Consider the following 17048-nt stretch of genomic DNA (forward strand, 5'->3'; position numbering starts at 1 on the left):
TTTTTTTAAATCCAAAAATGCTTGTTTGAAAATGTCTCTTGCAACAACATGGATGGACCTAGAGGGTATTATGCTAAGTGAAATAAGTCAATCAGAGGAAGCCAGTTATCATATGATTTCACTCGTATGTGTAATTTAAGAAACAAAACAGAGGATCGTACGGGTAGGGAGGGGAAAATAAAATAAGATGGAATCAGAGAGGGAGAGAAACCATAAGAGACTCTTAATCATAGGAAACAAACTGAGAGTTGCTGGAGGGGAGGCGGGTGGGGGGATGGGTGATGGGCATTAAGGAGGGAATGTGATGTAATGAGCACTGGGTATTATATAAGACTGATGAATCACAGACCTCTACCTCTGAAACTAATAATACACTATATGTTAACTAATTGAATTTAAATTAAAAAAGTAAAAATCAAAGAAAAAGAGGAAAAAGATGAAATAAATAAAAGGATCACAAAGTGAGATTTTCTTAATTACTAAATGCAACATATATTTAACAAGTATATAATGTTATTTATGTTCCCTTTAGTTTATTGGTGCAGCTTATCTTTTCCTTCAGTAAATGAGATTCTATGAAGTCTTAAAGTGATAATGTAAAATTTTCTTTAAATGTTAAAAAAAGGAAATTATTGTATGTCATGAATATTTCTTATATGAAAATAATGGCTTAAGTTAAAATGGCTCTTTACTCAATACTTATTATATGATTAATACTTATAGCCACTTCACATTATTGGGAAATGATATATACATGAAAATAGTATAATCAAAATGTATTTGTTCCTGAGAAACACTACACTTGGCAACTAGGTTAACTAGGTGAATACTATACTTTTAAACTAGGTTATACTTTTAGAATATAGTTTTTATAATATTATTTATTTATGCACAAGTGGTTTTTGATTTTCAGAAAATAAACTTTGTGTTAATTTTAGCGGATTATTTTCTTCAGTATAAAATTATAGTTATTAATACTCAGTAATGTCATGATATAAATTTGTACATTTGTTTTCATATATTTTCATTAAAATTGCTTTTGAAATGCAAAAAAAAAAGGAAATGTCTCATTCAAACGGGAGCTGTGTTAAATTTTTCTTCTGCTTTTTCATTTTTGGAAGAATTTTCAACAGCTAAAATATTTTGATTTTGTGTTTTCTTATAGTTGTTTTGTATAAATTTATTCAGATATTGTGTGAAGAGATTTAGGATAATTTACACAATTCCTAGTTCAAGACCAACCTCTTCTATCCCTACATAAAAATACAGTAACTTTAATAGATGTCTTTGGGACAGGGAGTAGGGGTCCATGGGGAGAAGTTTCTGTGTCTTCGGAGTTTTGTCTCCTTTGGTCTTGCAGGATTTTGAATCCCCTTCTTTGTTTTTCCTTTACCAACCAATCTCCAAAGGGAGCTTCTCCCTCCTGTTTTCTTTTCACCCATTGGTCCTTCCTCTGTGTGGCTACTGCCTTATTTCTGGCTGACGTCCACGTTCCTTCCCTGTAGACGGTGCTTTGATCTACCAGGAGCCCTTTTCGTGTTTTCTCACTCAGAGTGGAATTTCTATTTGAGAGGAGGGGAATTTTACCTGATTCTTAGGATCTCAGTTGCCATTTTCTTACTTCTAGATGGATTTCTGGACCTTCTTCCAATCTCTGCAGAGACTTGCCTTTGGGAGCTCCTGAAAGATAGGTCTGCTTGGATTGGATGTTTATAGTTCTCCTGACAAGTAACCTGAAGTTTGTAGTGTTCTCTCTTCTAGTCAGGGAGAAGGTATGGTTTTATTGTTGTGTGCATGTGTTTCAATATGTTGGGAAATTCAGATCTGAGCGATTATTACTATCCTCAGGTTTTAAATCACTACCTAAATTATGAGACATTTAAAAATTACATAGTGCTTTAAAAAAAAAAAAAGGGTGTGCTTTCCATTTTATTTAATAGTGTCAAATTTTCTCACATCGGTACTGTAGCAACCTTCTGTCCACAAGCATGTGAATGTTCATGTTTCCTTACAAAACCACAAAAGAATGTCTGATCTACACTCCTTAAAATCTGGTTCTGTGGGAAACCGCACATGTCTAATTACATGAAAACTGGAGTCTTCCAGTTTCTGAGATCAAACAAGTGGGGTTTCCTTTAACTACATTTCTCCACCTCTACTGCTTAACATTGTCAAAGTAGATGCTGTTTCTGCAATTATAAATCCTTAACATTGTAACTACTACAGAATTAAAATAATCTTTTCAATCAGGCCCTGGCTGTGTACTATTTTAAAGTATCCATATTTGTTATTGATCAGGCCTTGCTTGTAACTGTTTTCTCCCTGGCCATTATGAAAAGCAGAGAAATCCTCTGATAGTGCAAGCCAGTGTGAACCCACACTGCGTGCCCAGTCAAGTGAATGTCCAGAAGGGGAAACTGAGGACGCAACCCACTGGGCCCTAGGTTATCTCAGTATCTGGAGGGAAAAGGAAAGCTCCCCAAATTTCTTTTGAATGGAAGCCAAAGGTAACCTTGTGGGTTCCACTGGGAATCGAACCCAGGATCTTCTGCGTGTAAGGCAGATGTGCTAACCACTACACCATGGAACCTGAAGACAACCTGCTCTCCTAAGAGCTCTTACTAGAATCAAGGTGAGAAAAGAAGACCAGAATTAGGTATCAATTGTTATTATGACTAAGAATTAACTCCTGTGAACTTGGCCCAGGGAGGGTGTGTGGAACAAATGAACTATCTGCATCTCACATAAACAAACTTGAAAGTCTTAATGAGTACTATGACTTCTCCATTTCCATTCTCCTGGAACATTCTTAGTTTGGTCAACATTTGTTGTTTTTCTACCCATATTTATTGAGAGCTTACTATACTCCAGACACTTTTCAAGGCTCTGGGATACAGCAGTACATACATGGTTAAAAAAAAAAAAATCCCTTCTTGAGATGACATTGTGGTACTAAAAAGTGCATTTATATTTCATGGATACTATCCTTGAATTTAGCAGCAGTCCACGTTAACTCTTCCTTTGCCCCTTGTCCTGAAACTACTGCACATTTCAATTCACAAGATCAAAAACCACATTCATTAAGATCACTATCAAGCCCATCATCAATATCTAGTATTACTATGAAATTAGTTTAGAACTTGCAGACTCTTGAAAGAGTCTTGAGGTTGTTTATATGCCTTGCCTTAACTAATAGAAAGTTAGTGGCTTTGACATAACCAAATGTTTGTGCTATTGGGCTTGTTTCTTTGTGCTCCCGTAGGCGGAAGAACATGCTTTAGCCAGTCTGCTAGCTCCATGTGGAGGATGAGACTCACATGGAACAGAATCCACTCTCCCTCTACCCCAGTCTGAGTCTTATCAGCTGATCCTCGGATGTTTCAGCAAGCCCAGCTGAGATCAGATTTATCCAGTTGAGTCCAACCTACATCAAGTGACCCAGAGCCAATCAGTAGTCTCTTGGGAATAAATAACTCTGTTTTATGTAGGTGATATTTGGGGTGATTTCTTATGCAGTAACAGCGGATTGACACAGAAGGAGACAGAATTTGAGAATATCCGCTCTGAGAGGAAGGCATATCCATTACATGTCACGTGTCCACACCCGTTCAGCCATGAGCCACTGAGTGATAGAAACACTGTCTGTCGGTGGGAAATTTCCACTTAGTGTTGAACCCGTATATTTGGTTAACTCTCCAATGGTCCCAGACAGAAACGGACTTATTTACGTCTAGGATATATATTAAAATATGCATACCAAAATGAGACAAAGCCATTAAAATAAAACTATAGACCAACATCTCTCTTAAATATAGACACAAAAAATCCCTAAATAAATATTGGCAAATCAAACTCAGAAATATATAAAAAGGATAATACATTATTACTACATGAAATTTATCCCAGTCTGTTTTAGCATTCAAAAATCAATCAGGGCAATTCACCATATTTTTTTAATTCAACATATTAATAAGCTAACTAAACACAAAAAACAATATGATCGTATCAGTAGAGGCAGAAAAAGCATTTAGTAAAATTCCACATCCATTCATGATAAATATTCACAGCAAACTAGGAATAGAAGGGAGCTTTGGTTCCTTAATCAAATAAAGGATATCTACAAAAAAAAAAGGAAAGAAAAAGTTACAACCAATGTCATACTTAATGGTGAAAGACTGAATGCTTCCTTCTAAGATTTAAATCAAAGCAAAAATGTCCTCTTTCTCACTTTTCCTGGTCAAGGAAAGACTTAGAGATCTTAGCTACTACAATAAAACAAAATGTGCAGATTGAAATGGAAGAAATAAAGCTCTCTTTATTCACAAATAGCATGATTTTCTATGTAGAAAATCCTATATAACCTGAGTAGACATTTCTCCAAAGAAGACATATAGATGGTCAACAGACACATGAAGAGATAGATGCTCAACATCACCAGTCATCCTGGAAATGCAAATCAAAACCACAGTGAGATATCACCTCACCCCAGTCAGAATGGCTAGTATCAAAAAGATAAGCAACAACAAGTGTTGGTGAGAATGTGGAGAAAAGAGAACCCTCATGCACTGTTGGTGGGAATTTAAATCAGTGCTGCCACTGTGGAAAACAGTATGGCGGTTCCTCAAAAAATTAAAAATAGCATTTCCCTATGATCCAGTAATTCCACTGCTACATATTTACCCAAATGAAATGAATGCACTAATTTGAAAAGATATATGCACACCTAAGTTTATTGCAGCATTATTTACAATAGCCAAGATATGGTAGCAACCTGTGTCCATTGATAGATGAACTGATAAAGAAGATATTACACACGTGCACACACACACACACACACACACAAGAATATTACTTGGTCATAAAAAATGAATGAAATATCACCATTTGCAACATGGGTGGACCTAGAGAGTATTATGCTAAGTGAAATAAGTCAGACAGACCTTGCTGAATTCTTACCTTGTTTCTTTTTTTCCTTTTTCATGCCTTTATCTGCCACACTGTTTTAAAATAAATAGCGGAAAGCATTTTTCTTTTTTGTAAGGTAATGCTTTTTTTTACAGTAACAGTAGCCAAAGATGTGGTGGAGTCCAAACAGGTAGTTCAGCACATGTCATGTTCCAAAACGTGCTTTGTTTCAAGACATCCATATTACAAAAATAAAGTTAAATTGTGGAGAGGCGTGAGTCAGCAGGGCACTTTTCACTGGAAGGGGAAAGTTGGCCTTTTAGAGTGAAAGTCTAGGAAAGACTGCGGAGGCTTTAATCAAAGTGGTAGAAGTACAGCTTCCAAAGTGGAGACCACTTGACCTTCAGATGCTGTAGTGAGAAAGATGAATTTTGGAAGAACAGGGTTGCCCGTGGAGGCTCAACAGAGGCCCAGACCAAGAACACCCATAATCTCATAAAGAGAGTTCCCACATCCTCAGAAGGATAGCATAGTTTGTAAAAATGTGCAACAGAAGAAAACACAGTGCCTTATTTCAATACTCCAATTTATTTAGAAAGGAAGAACAAATTGAAAAGGAGGATGGAATGTTTGTAAAACATCACTGAATTTCAAATAGTTAAAATACACTTATACTCACACCTCCTGCCAATCTTTTTCCATTGAGCTACTGCGATACTCAAGAATGCACATAATTTATCAACTGCTTAACCTCTCTTTTCAAATTATTTGCTTTTTGTATATAATAATATCAGGATCTCTTAAGCAACTGCATTTTCCCTTTATGTATTAGGGCTTCTTTCTCTTGTGTATTTTTATTAGAAGCAGTTTCTCTACTTGTTATTATCATTTATTATAAAACTTGAGTAGTTAATTTCAATCAGTCAAGGCAGTTCTGTTCAAGAGAGACCTATAGTTCAAGAAACTTCTGAAAAAACATTAAATATAACTACTTTCAGTGTAGGCTGGAATGTTGAAATTTCTATTGAGGGTTCTTATTTATTTTTTCTGTGCATCTAAAAATTTCAGATGTTATTCACCAGCTATGAATATTTGAATGTGTTTGCTGTCTATTATATGCAGGGATGCACTGAGGGAAGGATACTAATGTGATTGGCTTGGCCTCTCTGTTTGCGGTAGAGTGTTAAAGATAAACACAAAGGATAGAACACCATGATATTGAATTGTTATTTAATTTACCATATTAAAAAACATGTTTTCTCCCACACATGTCATAGTCCACTGAAAATATGCTACTTCTCTCTCCTCTGCTACAATTTTTTGCATGCTAGATCTATTTCTTATTTAGTTTCTTGAATGATAGTTGGGATAACATAGATGCTATCTTTTTGCAGTATTTGATCTGTTTAAATTAATAGAATACCAACAAAATAAATAAGTCTACTGGAGAGTTACCATTAGGAATTAAAAACCGTAGGTCTGAATTAAGGATTCATCCACATTCTCAAGAATATGAGAAACAAAATTTAGGTGGAAGTACAGAGATCAACCAACTGCAGAATAATATTTCACAAGCTCAGAAGTAGACAAACACAAAAGTATATACACAAGCAAAAAGACCTTCAGGGAACTACACCCGTTCTACCACACGTAAAAATGTTCTAAAGGATAACACAGATTGTTTTTATTATGAAAGAAATAAATGAATGCGGATTTTGGAAACAGCATAAAGCGAATTGGTCTGAGTCTTGGAATCATACATTTGAGCATCTCGTGTCTGTCTCTGTCTTGAAGCCAGTCACTTCTTCCTGGACTCAGCAGAAGGTTTCTAATGAAAAAGGCATTTTGAAGGTATTTCCTGGATGAGGTTCAGTGACACAATGGGTATGTCATCTAGAAATCAACCCAAACTTTCCAGATTTAACAACTGGCTTGCTTGCTGTTGTCCTTTTTTAAAAATATATTTCTTCCTAAATGATTTTAAGTGATCAGGGAATAACTTGGAGAAGAATGGCCTGAACTCTCATCTCTCCTGAGGCTGACCCCGATGAACGGTGGAATGTAAGGTTCACACACGAGACAAAGCGTCTCTTAACCCCCAAATCCACTAGTTTCTGGTTGCACAGCAAGACAACAAGCACTGGATTTCACAGTGTCAAAAGCATTTATATTTCTCTACATATGAGGCAGAGAGAGAGGTGGTGGAACTTTCTGATTATTATATTTGTATTTATAGGCTGTTATTTACATTTGCAAGTGGTAGATCGCACTCTTCCTACCAATTGTACAAACATCAAGATAACAGGGAGCAGGGCTGAGACTCCATGTGGGCCGGGGATGCTCAGATTTGTCTTGGCCCCTCCTGCTTCATCTGACTCTGGACGCTCCTGATTTTAAGTCTCAACCCTTGGTTTCTCGGTTAATCACTTTGCTCTGTTTCCCTTGGGTCACTCTTTTCTGTTTTATTTGCACTTTTTCCCCCAGGAAGGGCTGCAAAATTTTCAGCTTAGCTTCATCTTTGCAGGACCAGGACTGGATGTCGCCCTTACTGATCTTGTGCCTCTTCAGCTACACTGGCTTGGGGGTCAGGGTTGGGGCGGGTGGAAGGGGAAATGGAGAGGGTGGAGGGGGCAGGGGCAAGGGGGCGTGGGGGGGCAGCGAGCACGACGGCCCAGCGAGGCTCCTCCCGACAAAGCACTGTGTATTTTTTATAGAAGTTTGTGGAATTTTATTATAGATATGTGTGTTTAATTGGTGTTTGTTACAATATACTCCTCCAACGTTTGTGTCAAGGATAGACGAGATCATCTAAAGGATTTGTCCAGTTCCAATCTCTTGGAATGAGAACGTGTGCCTTTTCCAGATCATTTTTAGTATTTGTTTTTCAGAAAGAAAGGGATAATTATTAGTTTTAAGATCAATATCAGGAAAAAGGTGAGAGTAAGAAGACATCTATCCAATATTGCTTGGTGGGAAAAATGTAAGGATGCTAATATACCAGTGAAGTTTTAATGTGTTTTGATATTTATATATAATTTCTTTTTTAAACAACTTTTTTCCAAATTTGTATTTAAATTTCAGGTAGTTAACAGACAATGTAATATTAGTTTCAGGTGTGGAATTTAAGAAGCGCTGTGTATTTTTAATGCATCCCCTTTGCTACAGCAAATTACCAAGCTCCGCAAACACAGAAAATGGTCAGTTTCACGTGGGATTAAAAAGCAACCGCTTAGCGACAAAAAGAAGAAAACTGCATTTTGCCAAGTGATTTATGTGTCACTCCAGGAAAGCCTCGGGGCAATCCGCAGTGCTTGAGCCCGTGCCGCCGAGAAGCACCATTGTCTCCCTTTTGCAGATTCCAAGCTGGATCCATCTTCCGTGTGGAGCTGTAAACGCTCCTGGAGGGACAACGGTCTGGCTCCCTGTTGCAAAGGTTCCAGGGGCTGAGGAAGTCTCTCTTCCCCGCACAGTGTATAACTGCTGGGCACCTTTCAGGAGAAAGTAAGAAAACTTGATCAAAATCCTGAGGATTAAAGAAAATGATAATAATCCCGAGAATTAGTCTGGATGCACTTCTGTTGGTCAAAAATTCTTGGGAACCACAGCAGCCAGACGGAACAGTGAAGTCACCCTCAAATTATATGCAAGTGAGCCACCTTCTGTCGTGGGCTCCGTGGCTTAGCTGGTCAAAGCGCCTGTCTAGTAAACAGGAGATCCTGGGTTCAACTCCCAGCGGGGCCTTCCAATGTGAGCTTTTGCAATTTAGTAGTCCGAGAATTGGAGATAATTTGAATTTACATCCCTAAAGCCCCAGGAGTGGGAGGGACAGCATTAGATGAAGAATCTTATTTAAAAAACAACAACAACAACAACAACAACAAAGTCTTTCCCAATAGTACAGTGATAGAAAAACCAAAACATCTATGCTGAGAACTGAAAAACTCAGAGAGCTTGTTCTACTGTTATGATTTGAGCACTGGAATGGCCTAGGGTAAGTGAGGTGTGCTTCTTGGTCTTCTTCTACCATTTGAGATCGAATGTGAGGCACTCACCACTTCCACTTTATGTGATCTCTCTGACTGTCTTAATTATTTTTGCCTCCTAGAATCTTTACCAACTAGAACACTGTCCACATTTATTTTTCTTGAATGGCTCCTTGAATAGCTATTTTCCCCTCCCCCAGCCCCAATTTTGCACCAAATAGCTTTTTGGCCCACTGAATAGTGCACATGGTTCTCAAAATTTAGTGAGCACATGAATTACCTGGTGATCCATTAAAATGAAAGATTTAATCCATTACATCTCTGATGGGGCCTGAAATTCAGTCTTTATACAAGCTCCCTGGTGATTGATAGTTATTCTGCTGGTACATGGACCTTATTCTGTGTAGAAAGGCTAGTGACTTAGTGATCGTTTCAATGGTTGTGGCTTTTTTTTTTTTTTGAGGTAAAACTGGCATGAAATACTATATACCTTCCAAGTGCACATTATAATTAGCCATCGTATGCACTACACAGTGATCACCACCAGAATGTCTTCTTCCATTCAGTAGGTTGTCTTTTCATTTTGATGGATGGTTTCCTTTGCTGTGCAAAAGCTTTGTGGTTTGATGTAGCCCCATTTGTTTATTTTTGCTTTTGTTTCCCTTGCATTTGGGGTCAGATCCAGGAACACATTGCTAAAACTGATGTCAAGGAACTTACTGCCTATATTTTCTCCCAGGAATTTTATGGCTTGAGGTGTTACATTCAAGTCTTTAATCCATTTTTAGTTCATTTTTGTGGATGGTGTAAATATGATCTAGTTTCATTCTGGTGCATGTGGCTGTCCAGTTTTCCCAGCACCTCAATGGTTGTGGTTTTGAGTTCTATTCTTTTATATGTTTATAGCCACTTTCCACACCCATTAGTAAGCCCGGGGTTGTGTTTACTCATTTGCCTTTTGTCAAATCCAATTCAAAAGAAATGAAAGAAAAGAACAAGGTAAAAATTCTAATATAAATTAGTGTAAATCAAGTAGTGTTATAACTGTTCTCTCCTTTTCATGTGATAAGGGACTCTAGGATATACCAGAAATTTTGGAAGGAAGAGAAGAGGATAAAAAAGAAGAACTAATGGCAAAGCACACAAAATTCCTTTAAAAAATGCTGGAGGCAAGTGGAAATAAAAGTATAAACCTGAAAACTCTTGGTGCATTTATTAGTTACATAACTCTAAAAAATAGTAAACCTGGACAAAAAAAAAAAATAAACCCCGAGACTTGAGATTTTCTTGTTTATGTGCTCTATTTCTTCAGAGTTCTAAGAAATACTTTTATTTATCATGCTCTCCGTCCCACTCATGGTGCACAACCTTTCTCAAACAATGGGTTTCATTTCAATTAGTTTCTTGCTTCTTCCCATAGTGGTGTAACAGGCTGATTGCTCCTTTTGTGAGCCATTTGGGAGGAATGTTGTGTGTCAGAAGATTGATTTTATAGATCTCTTGGAGTGGAAAGCTGGCTACTGTAAGAAATAAAGGTGATAAACAGTGATATGAAACACTGCTGGGAGAGGTGAGTGCTTAAATAAAATAACTGGAGAGTGTTTGTTCTCTACAAATTGATCCCAAATAAGATCTGGAAATTCACCGATATGTCTTTACTGAAGTGTCTTGTCTTTAACTGAAATCCTATTTCTCTACTGACTAAAGTGAATGTATCCTCATTATTCCTAGGTCCCATGACATCTCCTCTGACCCATGACCTATCATACTGCTCCCAATGCCAGATGCCCCCTTCTCTCCACCTCTCCCCCACCAATGTATTTCTTTCCCTCTGTCAAATCTCAGATCAGTTATCACTTCTTTTGAAAGCCTTTTCTAATCATTAGGAGTTGGAAAATTGCCCCGTTTCTATGCTTCTGTGAAAATGCGTGAGCATTTATCTCTGTGGTTTCATTTGGCAATTTAAAAATAATTAACCTATTTTGTGCAATCATATTATAATGATCAGCGCACGTGCCCTTTGGTACCCCAGGCCTGTCCAATTTTTCAGGACATCTGGTACCTCCAGAGCCTAGGTCAGCACTGGGCACATTGTGGGCTACTCATTACTTCTTCTTTTTTCTTTTTAAGATTTTTTTTATTTATTTGAGAGAGAGAATGAGATAGAGAGAGCACATGAGAGGGGGGAGGGTCAGAGGGAGAAGCAGGCTCCCCGCTGAGCGGGGACCCTGAGACCATGACCTGAGCCGAAGACAGACGCTTAACGACTGAGCCACCGAGGCGTCCCTCATTAATTCTTTTAAAATAAACGCCTACTCAACTTACTGAAAAATGAGCTATCATTTATGCTGTCGACTTGATGTCAGAAGAAAGAAGACCGGAGAGCTGGCCATCCAGGACACACGGCCTCGCTCTGTTCCTGCCACACGGCCACCGGACCGCTCCTGGTCAGGAGGGGTTTCCAAGTCGCTGTCGTCAGCCGCGCGGTCGCACGGATCTCTCACGACGGGTCTGAGCAAAGGGAAGGTCATTTCGCAGTGAGCACCTTCTAGATCCCTCAGGGAAGCGCTGGGAAGGGGGAAGAGCGAGGAACGTCAGTCTAAATGAAGAGGAAAATGAGAAACTAGGCAAGCACACCATCTGTTGAGCCCATTGACACCGGTCACTGAGCCCTGCTGTTGCACAGCCGCGGGGGGACACGGGGTCGTCGTGTCACCCCTTTGTCACCCCCCACAGTAGGCTGGGCCCAGCCCGCGCCCCCGCCCGGCGGAGGCCCCCAGCCCGGCTTGGCCCTGGCGGGAGGGTGGGAGGTCTCCAGCGCGCGGCGGGGGTCCCGCTTCTCAAGGTCAGGAGACCACCGCCCCGAGACCCGGGGCGACCTGCCGCAGTCTGGGGAGGGGTTTGGGCTCGGGTTTCGAGGTGCCTTCGGCGGTGAGTGACGGAGTTTCCATATTGTCATTTTAACAAACCACAAGTGTAAGGAGAAATAAATTCATCGTGAGTGAAAATACACTAAAAGAAAAATCATTCGAAATTACTAGGTTTGGGGGACCCAGGAAATGGGTGTCTCAATGCCTGCAATTCCCAGAAGCGGCTTGGCCCGGGGGTTTCCGTGGTGTAGCGGTTATCACGTTCGCCTGACACGCGAAAGATCCCCGGTTCGAGACCGGGCGGAAACAGCCCTTTCTGGGAATTTTGTCACTTGGGGTGAAACGCCATCTTATAAGTGCCTAAGCCTTTGCGCACCCTCCCCAGGGGGCCCCCACCTGAAAACACGGGTTTCCCAAGTTACCCGGATTCCAGCAGCGCTGAGACTTGCATCCTCACCTGCCCCGTCGGACCTGGCCCCTTGGAGCCCTGCCCTCAACAGAGGCCTTCTGAGAAGAGGACCGTCCTGGAAACCCACCCCCTTAACTTTAAAATAGGTCCTTTCTTCTTAGTATTGCACTTTATGTCGTCTGGAATCAAGACCTTTCACAACATACCTGTAGGAATATTTTCTTGCAGCCTGTGGCTAGTGTCTCCTCTTTTTTCTTAAAATTTTTTTTATTATGTTATGTTAATCACCACACATTACATCATTAGTTTTTGATATAGTGTTCCATGATTCATTGTTTTCGTATAACACCCAGTGCTCCATGCAGAACGTGCCCTCTTTAATACCCATCACCAGGCTAACCCATCTCCCCACCCCCCTCCCCTCTAGAACCCTCAGTTTCTCAGAGTCGGTAGTCTCTCATGGTTCGTCTCCCCCGCCGATTTCCCCCCCTTCAGTTTTCCCTTCCTACTATCTTCTTCTTTTTTTTTTTTTAGTGTCACCTCTCTTAAATCAGTCTTCTGATGAAAAATGTGTCCATCTGGGCTCAGGTGTTTCCAATCTAATAACCCTATAAAATGAATATCAACACACAGTTCACAGAAAAGGAAATAAAAATGTCTTTTATATAAATGACAAGATACTTGACCTACTCATCAGAGAAATGTAAATAATTAAACTCCAGGGGGTATCCCTTTTCACTTACCAGAATGGCAGAATAAAAGCATTGGCAGCATTCTCTGTTCGGGAGGATTCGTTCATTCATTAAAGGTCTGTGGAACGCCTGCTTTCTGCCTGGCCCTGACCCGTGCCCTCGCTGTACCCGGATCCAGACTCAGAGTCCTGACAGAGGTGTGTTTCATTGTCGGCCCCAAGCCAGATGCCACGACTCTCAATGACACCATTTTCTAAAACAAGCACCACTCAGTGGGTCAAACAAAAGTCAACCGATCCTCAGTTTATGAATTTGGTAGACACTGAAGCCGTGTAAAATGTTTGCATTTATACGCAAAGAGAGTTCAGGTTTAGGCTCAGATAAGTAAAACATTGTTACTTACAAGAAGGTCCAGAAGGACGTTTGGAAGTCCAGTGCAGCTGAGGACGTGTGTGGACTCTGCAGCGTATTTTAGGATGCTCAGCACGCCTGACCTCAGTTGCTACATGCCAGGAGAACCCGCCAACGTGAGGACAACCAGAAATGTGCGCACGTTTCCACAATATCCCTTAGTGCTCTCTCGCAAATTCTAGATGTAACTGACAATGAAAATGGGGGAAATGAAATGCTTTCTAGCAAGTAAGTATGAATAAAATCTTGGAAATTTTAGAAGTTGGAAAGTCTTCTTCCAGGCTGAAAATGTTTGTAAAGGCTGAAGTTGGGTAAGTTAAAGGGAAAGATTTTTGGCAAAACAGGTGATTGTAAAATAATAGAATGAATATATCCTGGACAAAATAGGTTCCCCAATTAAATAATGAAGGAACGCCAGAGATCTCTTTTTATTTTTTTTAAGTTAGATCAAATCCAATAGGGTACCCTGACAGCATCACTCGTTTAGCAGGAATTTAAAGTGCTAGCCTTAGGAAAGTGTAACTAAATCTCTGTAGATAACACTGAGGGAAAACGCGCCGTGGCCAGTACGGGGCTCAAACCCGCGACCTTGGCGTTATTAGCACCACGCTCTAACCAGCTGAGCTAACCGGCCAACCCGCTGCCAGGTGTTTCGCTCCAAATTTTAAAGCTCTATTTCCTGCAATAGTTCTTCGTGGAAAACTAGACGTTTTTCTACTTTTCTCAGTCCACCCAATTTATCGGGAATAGAAAAATGGAAAGAAAAAAATCCATCTTCAAGCACAAATGAACCTCACTCACGGGGAAATTTCATCTTTCTCAAATCCTGCGATCTAATCAGAATCTCAGCGAAGCCTTTTGCCCCAGACTGAAAAGCTAATCTTAAAATCCGTATGGAAATGCAAAAGACCCAGAAAAGGAAACATAATTTCGAAAAAAGAGGACCAAAGTGGGAGGATTTACGCTTTTTGATTTGAAAACCTTCTATGATGATGCAGTAACCAAGGCTGAAGCCGTGGCAAAAAGGACAGCCCTACGAATCCACGGAACATAACTGAGAGTCGAGAAGTCACCCCGCCCACATAGGGCCAATTGGTTTGCAACCCGAGTGCCAGGGCATCAGTGAGGGAAAGGATAGTCTCTTCAACAGGGCGTGCGGGGACAATGGTCATCCACATGAGAAAGCCATCGCTAGTCATTAGGAAAATGCAAATTAAAATCACTCTGAGATAGCATTGCATGCTCACAGGTATGGGAGGGGGTCTCCTTGGAGCTCTCGGCCCTGCCCAAGTTTGGAAAGGTGGTTCCAGTCCCCATTGGAAAGGTCACTGGCGAGGCCCTGGTGGGCCTTTCCGTTTATGACCGCGGCCCTCCTGGTGTTATAAAAACAATATGGGATATTGCAGATAGGGGAAACTGAGCCTCCGCAAGGCATCTCAGGTAGGCCACCTGACATCTCTTAGACACACTGGGCTCCACTCATCAGCACCGAGTCCAGCCAGGGACAGGCGGACAGTCTCCTCCCCATTTCCGTCCTCACTCTGCCTGTGGGCCAGGGCACATCCCCCGCTCAGTCCTCAACTTCTGTGGGTCGAGCCCTGCCCCGCCCAGAACGGGCACTTTCCAGAGTTCAGTTCAGTGGCTCCCGGTTATTTTCCTGGGATCATTCTGGGGCACCCAAAAGATGGAGACCATAGAACCTTCTAGTCAGATAAACCCAAATGGGACCATATCGACGAATTTTTCTGAAATCTCCCATACTCCGAGGCTGCCAAAAATTTCTGTCTTGCGGTCGGTAAGGGCTTCTTCCGCAGGGAGAGTTTACTTGGTGTGAGTCATTGACTCCAATATTATTGATTTGAATAACTAGAAAAGCGCAGTAAGCTTGAAATTTCTTGGAAGAAGGATCAATTCAGGGTTCCCAGACCTGGGACAGCCAGGAAAAGTCTATTCTCTGTCAGAGAAGAGAAAACCAGCATGCGGCCAGGTTTCCGTAGTGTAGTGGTTATCACGTTCGCCTAACACGCGAAAGGTCCTCGGTTCGAAACCGGGCGGAAACAGAGGGGGCCCTCGCTTGTGGAGTATTTCTATTTATTCATTTATTTTTTGAAGTTTCTCCAGAGCCCTGCAGTGGACATGTTTGGAATCGCACCATTTATGATCCTCGGAGTGGGGACCCCTCGCCGGGTACCTCCAGCAGTCAGCTGGGTCTAACTCGCAGGAGGTTTCCTTCCTGGGGGGTGTCTCCGCTCCTTCCCAGGTCTGTCCTCCCCCCACCCGCATTGAAGATCTCCTTTGGAAACCGAGCGTCCACAGACACTGTGGTGAACCTCGCCAGTCTCAAGCACTTTATTTACAGTCAGACCAATATTTTCAGATATAGGGTCATCTGGGGGACGAGAGAGAGAAGTGTAGGAGTATCGGGACAGGAATCTGCAGGGAGATCTCAGTGGGGCCCAGCCTACTGCCGAACCCATCTCACATGGCGACCCCAACCCCCACGCTGCCGTCGTCTGGTCCCCAAGCAGATCTCAGGGACTCGGTCCTCACGCTGCTCCAACCACGGCCTTGCGGGGAGAGGGGAGGGATTTCCACCGCCCGCGCGATTTCGTGGCGGATGGGGTGGCACGCAGCCCCGGCCATACCCGCCCCTCCAGGCCAAGGCCCCTTGGCCCTCAATCTTTCCAACCCCCTGAAGTTCACTCACTCAGCTTCAGTGGGATCGACGCGTGTTCCACTTAGGTCTAGGACTCTCCTGGCGCATTTAGGATGGAGTTAGGGTGTTTCCCTGCATGTATGTGCACTGGAGTCCTCCCGAAGAACCTGGACGTGCAGATCCCCTTGCTGGACATTTCCTTGGACTCAGAGCGCGGCTGGGCGGAGGTCATGGGGCTCTGGCAGCGCCCAGGACCGTTCCCGGCGGGAGGAGGGAGCCCACACGCTCTAAATAAGTGGGGCCATTTGCTGCATTTTTGGAAGTGAGGAAGGAGATGGGGGAAGGTTTAATAGTGGCTTGGTTGTGTGTGTTAGTCTCATTTTACTCAAGAATGTGAACAATGAACCAAGAATAGGAACGGTCTTTCTTTTCAACTGGCTGATTCATTCCTGTGGGTTCAAAGCAGCTTTGAGGGATGTTTGGCTCACGTTCAACTCAGCAAGAAAGTTTGTTTTGCTGGTGCATGAGCTGGACTTAGTAAGAATATGAATCGATTTAAAACATTAGGAAACATCTTCAGGCTCTTTGTTTATTGTTCTGCCTCTTAGACCTAAAACTGGCCCTTTGGGTTTCAAGCCTACAAACAAAGTGCCTCGGTTGCAAGTCTTAAGTAAGTTCTCCAGTGAATCTCACTAACACAGTTCTACCAGGCTACCAGCAGGGCACACCGCTAAATGCACTGCACCCCATCCTGGAATATTTCTGGAAGATAGCAGTGAGGGGGCAAGCATCTCCTAATGGGCAGATCTTTGGCTGGTGGACCTGGGCATCCATTTCATTCAGATATCAGATATCAGAGATGAGCTCACGTACAGTGACTAATGGTTTGGCTGATTGGTCAGAGAGATCAATGTGGAATCCTTAACACAGCACCTCTCTGGGGGAGACCAAGGGATGGGGTGATAGACATTGGGGAGGGTATTGCTATGGTGAGCACTGTGCAGTGTGTAAGACTGTTGAATCACAGACCTGTACCTCTGAAGCAAATAATACATTATATGTTGAAGAAGAAGAAGAAGAAGAAGAAGAAGAAGAAGAAGAAGAAGAAGAAGAAGAAGAAGA

At 41.8% G+C, this 17048-nt stretch overlaps 5 non-coding genes across 5 annotated transcripts; 3 read left to right on the forward strand and 2 right to left on the reverse strand.

Moving 5' to 3' along the window:
* Positions 1-2517: 2517 nt before the first annotated feature.
* Positions 2518-2590, reverse strand: TRNAV-UAC. Its single transcript has one exon. It is a non-coding gene; the product is annotated as a tRNA-Val (tRNA).
* A 5982-nt stretch (positions 2591-8572) lies between these two features.
* TRNAT-AGU lies at positions 8573-8646 on the forward strand. Its single transcript has one exon. It is a non-coding gene; the product is annotated as a tRNA-Thr (tRNA).
* Positions 8647-11994: 3348 nt separating this feature from the next.
* On the forward strand, positions 11995-12067 carry TRNAV-GAC. Its single transcript has one exon. It is a non-coding gene; the product is annotated as a tRNA-Val (tRNA).
* Positions 12068-13830: 1763 nt separating this feature from the next.
* TRNAI-AAU lies at positions 13831-13904 on the reverse strand. Its single transcript has one exon. It is a non-coding gene; the product is annotated as a tRNA-Ile (tRNA).
* A 1353-nt stretch (positions 13905-15257) lies between these two features.
* Positions 15258-15330, forward strand: TRNAV-AAC. Its single transcript has one exon. It is a non-coding gene; the product is annotated as a tRNA-Val (tRNA).
* Positions 15331-17048: the final 1718 nt, after the last annotated feature.

Source organism: Phoca vitulina, unplaced genomic scaffold (assembly GCF_004348235.1).
Source record: "Phoca vitulina isolate PV1807 unplaced genomic scaffold, GSC_HSeal_1.0 scaffold125, whole genome shotgun sequence".
NCBI lineage: Eukaryota > Metazoa > Chordata > Mammalia > Carnivora > Phocidae > Phoca > Phoca vitulina.